Source organism: Triticum aestivum, chromosome 5A, assembly GCF_018294505.1.
Source record: "Triticum aestivum cultivar Chinese Spring chromosome 5A, IWGSC CS RefSeq v2.1, whole genome shotgun sequence".
NCBI classification, from domain to species: domain Eukaryota; kingdom Viridiplantae; phylum Streptophyta; class Magnoliopsida; order Poales; family Poaceae; genus Triticum; species Triticum aestivum.
In genome coordinates this window covers 42,942,065-42,946,798 of record NC_057806.1, presented here as the reverse complement: position 1 = coordinate 42,946,798, position 4,734 = coordinate 42,942,065, and the positions used below count along the sequence as shown (strand labels likewise).

At 46.9% G+C, this 4,734-nt stretch overlaps 1 pseudogene; it reads right to left on the bottom strand.

Annotated features, from left to right (window-relative positions):
• Positions 1-3,375: 3,375 nt before the first annotated feature.
• LOC123106512 (glutaredoxin-C1-like) lies at positions 3,376-3,755 on the bottom strand (annotated as a pseudogene).
• Between the last annotated feature and the right edge of the window lie 979 nt (positions 3,756-4,734).

Sequence of the window (4,734 nt, the reverse complement as noted above, 5' to 3'; positions counted from 1 at the left end):
CCCCGACACTTTGCTGGATCGGAGTCCGGGGATCGTCATCGAGCTGAACGTGTGCTAGAACTCGGAGGTGCCGTAGTTTCGGTGCTTGATCGGTCGGGCCGTGAAGACGTACGACTACATCAACCAAGTTGACGCTTCCGTTGTCGATCTACAAGGGTACGTAGATCACACTCTCCCCCTCTCGTTGGTATGCATCACCATGATCTTGCGTGTGCGTAGGAAATTTTTTGAAATTACTACGAAACCCATCAGAAGATGGGCATCAGAGAGCCACCAGGAGGCCACGAGGTAGGGGGGCGCGCCCTAGGGGGGGTTAGGGGGCCCACCCTCGCGAGCAGGGTGTGGGCCCCCTGGCCTTCATCTTTGGCATGGATTTTTCTTTATTTCTTTTAAGACGTTCCGTGGAGTTTCAGGACTTTTGGAGTTGCGCAGAATAGGTCTCTAATATTTGCTCCTTATCTAGACCAGAATTCCAGCTGCCGGCATTCTCCCTCTTTATGTAAACCTTGTAAAATAAGAGAGAATAGCCATAAATATTATGACATAAAGTGAAATAACAGCGCATAATGCAATAAATATCGATATAAAAGCATGATGCAAAATTGACGTATCAATCGCCAAACGCACAGGGCGACCATCCATGGACTGGACATCTTAAACACGTGGAGATGCAACTTTGAGGGTAATTTTTTTTCATCATCTAATTTCCGCAGTCTTTCTTGTAGCAATATCTTTTTTTCTTTTTTTAGAAAAGGATGATGACCCCCGGCCTCTGCATCTGGAAGATGCATGCGGCCATTTTATTGATTATTCTCGAGAATCTTACAAAGTAGAACAACAATATGCCTGAATCCTCCATCTTGGCAGCATCTGCCACTACTTCTATCCAAATAATGAAGGGGTGCAAGCTGGGTCACATACCCAGACCTCTCACCTAAGCTTAACATCTAAAGCCGAAGGCCCCGACCGAGCCATCTACCGGGTCCGGGGCTCAAACCGGTTCGACGCACTCACATGTGTCGTCGCCACCATTTTCCACTGGTCCATCTTCAGAGCAGATTGAGGTGACAACCTTGGCTGCTCCTCCGCCATTGACGCCATCATGACGCCAAACGACGACCTCCACCTACGCGAGCCTTGGCAAGCCCTATGCCATTGACGCCACCATGACGCCAGACGATGACCTCCACCTACGCGAGTCCATCTCCAAGCAAAACGTAAATCCATGCTAGGATAGCGCCGCACCACCGCCGTCGCCCACCACCCACAAGCGCCACCCAACCCCAAGGTTCCCAAAGCGTCGCCTTCAAGAAGGGAACGACACCATGAGCGCCGTCGCCGCCCAACATAGTTAGGGCTTTCGTCCGGGAGACCTACAGGAAGGGGAAGTGAGGAGATCAGTCCATACCGACGCCTCCAAGGAGGGGAACGATGCCCTCAGGCGTCGCCGTCGATGTGGCCGGTCATGCCCGGCTAGGGATTTCGCCCGAACTAGATCCCCGACACTAGCAGCGCCTCCTGTACAGAACCGGCAACCAAGAAGAAGTGCGGCCCGACCAGGCTGGCCCGCATGCCGAACAGGGGAGGAGGGGAGGCGCCAGATCGCGCGCACCGACCGTCGTAGAAGCCACCGTTGCCGCCAACGACCACCGGATCCCGCTGCCCGCATGGCCGGGACGCCAGATCCACCGCCCGCGCGGCTGGGGCGCCAATGGAGCTGCCGCTCCAGATCCGAGGTTCCCCACACAGAGGCAGAGCAACCGAGGCCCCGCCGCCACCATCCTTGGCTCCCCGGGCTTGCCCGGCGGCTGCTTCAGGCAGCGGCGAGGAAGGGAATAGGGGGGGAGGGGGTGAGGAGGAGGGGCGGCTAGGGTTGGGAGGAGGAGGGGCGGCTAGGGTCTCTCCTGGCCCGTGCATGATCATATCTTTTTTTTCTTACTTCTGTATTTTCGACTGGCCTCTTTAAAAAATTATAAAAATAAATAAATAACAAAGCGTTTTTAGGAATACATGAGTATTTTTATAATTCATGTACATTATCTAAAATACGCAAGCGTTTTTAAAATTTGTGAATAATTTTAAAACTGATGAACATACTTGAATTCAAAAACATTTTTAAAATGCACCAACATTTTTTCTAAATCCGTGTACATTTTTAAAAAATGAAACACATTTTAAATATAAAATAAATCCTGCAGCTAGTTTTTTTCTTGAGAAAACCGCCTAGAAAACCAAAAGGAAAAAATGGGTTCCCGCACTATTGGGGCCCTCTGTAGGGGGTCATCACGCGCGCACAAGCTATATTTCGGTTGGCCGAGGGATTTAACACAAGCGCCCCACCCATGTGAGGTGGGCATACACTACTTTCTTCAGAGGAGCTGCATCAGCGCAAGGAAGAGTTTCATGGTGGGGCACACGTATGTGTTTTTCATATATTTAATTTCTATGCAAATTTCATCACAATTTTGAAAGTTTAGTATTTTTATTAGTTCAAAATTTTCAAAAATTATATTATTTGAAAGTTCAAATACAAAATTTAAATTGTTGATAGTTGAAGTTTAAAGTTCATGTATCCGCCCGTTGTGATCTCAAAAGAAAAAAAGTCCTTTTTTACTTCACATAATAGTGTTGTCTTAAGTCAATTTATTTGAAGTTTCAGCAAGGTTAAAGAAAAAAAATTCACCATTCATATCATCAGATCCATCATGTAATATATATTTATATTGTATTTATTTGGTACTATTCGTATTAAATATAATTTTGACGACTATCACAAAGTTTGACTAAGACACCACCAATTATAATGCTTAAAACTTTGACAGGACAGGTACTCCCATCAACAGTAAAAATACCTGCATGGTTTCCTTTGTCTCCATCATAGAAAAGGATAACAGAGCACGTACGCATACTTCTCTGGCGCCCAATGCATCAGGCCGAATATCTACAAAGCCCTCGCACGCACTACACCCAGACAGCACCGAAAATATATATTAGAGCACATGCACCCAGGCCCTCTCTATCTAGCCATCCATTTCCCGCTTTAAGATTCGTGCAAATACGTTTCTCTTTTTTGTTTCTCCCACATAGAATATATCTTGAAGTTCAAACCTATGCAGCGTGGCAAAGCTTCCTGAGTAGAATCTAGGATAAATCGTTCAGATTTTTTTGTCAAACATAAATATATAAAATACGTTTTGTTTGATTAGAAAAAATCATATTTTTAGTATTTACGTCGGACAAAAAAATCTGAAAGATTTATCCTAGATTCTAATTAGAAAGCTTTGCCATCCTGCATAGGTTTCAACTTCAAGATATGTTCTATGTGGGAGAAGCAAAAAAAAAGAAAATTTGATATAGAAACTTAGTTGTGTCACACGGATCTTAAAGCGGTATTGGAGAGCTAGGATAGCAGGGCCTGGGTGCAGGTGCTCTAAAAATCCACGTCCCAGACAACACCTGCATTACGAAGGAGTGGGACAAGCTTGCCGCCGAGATGAAGGGACATGACCTCGTCGGTGCATCCGACGAGCCTGCCGCCGATGAACACCGCCGGCACGTCAGGTTCCGGCCGATGAGCCGCGCTAGCGCCTTCTCCATCTCCTTCCCTCTAGGGTCCTCGTTCAGTTCCACCACCGTCGGGTTCGCCCCGAGATCCCGGAGGAGGCTCGTCATCGTGTGGCACATGCAGCAGGTGCTCATGCCCAAGATCACCACCGCCCGCAGCCCCGCCCCGCTAGCTTCGTCACCTGCTCCATCAGGCCGGCCCGGTCTTCAGTGTTAGTGCTAGAGAGCTTAATTAGTACTTCCTCTATTCGGAAATATTTGTCCTAGAAATGGTTGTATCTAGTAGATACAACCATTTCTAGGACAAATATTTCCGAACGAAGGGAGTAGCTATGATTGCTCTCGTATACGAGGCTTTGACTTTTGAGTTGTGCTTGCTTGCTTAGAGTTGGGCACAGGGCGCGTTGCATATATAGCCATGGAAATGTGCACCGGCAGGATTATCTTCGAGCAATTTGACCGGAAAAGGCAATGTTTTAAATAGCGGGCTATGGAAAATAGCGACGGGTCTCTAAATCAGTTATAGCGCGCTAAAACGAGCTATAGCGGGCTATTTGTGAAGACGATCATTTAGCAGCACCCTGCTGAAAAGGCTATAGCGGGCTATAGCGAAACTATAGCTGGCTAATTAAAACTATGAAAAAAAGTGATACGGGAGCGTTCGGACAAATGCCGAGCTCCTTTGCACCACTCAGTGTGGTCTGTGGACTGTGGAGTATCGAATTTCTGGATGGCAATGGCGATGCGGCGACCTGATGCCAAAGGGGCCAAGATGCAATGGATTATATTGTGGATAAGGCATGGAGCTCTGACTTTTAGTAAATTCTCTTCTACTATTCGACAAGTCAGATGAGAGAAACATGGAGAGAGATCCTGCTGAGATCATATAGACCTTTGTTGATGGCGTCTGCCCAAAATCGCATTGAGGTCTTGTACTTATTAAGCATGATACCACTTTAATGAGCATCTGATTCTCCCTCTCCACCACTTCTTTTTATTGTGGAGTATAAGTTGCGAAGAAGTTATGGGTGATCAGGGACGAAGCTAGAAAAAATGGGCACTGGTGTCAACCGCTGCCCACGCTAAGCCTCTTGCAGAAATTATAGTGGTGCAACAACATAGATAATGGCCGAGAGCGATATAAAGAGCAACAATATGCAACGAGCTGGT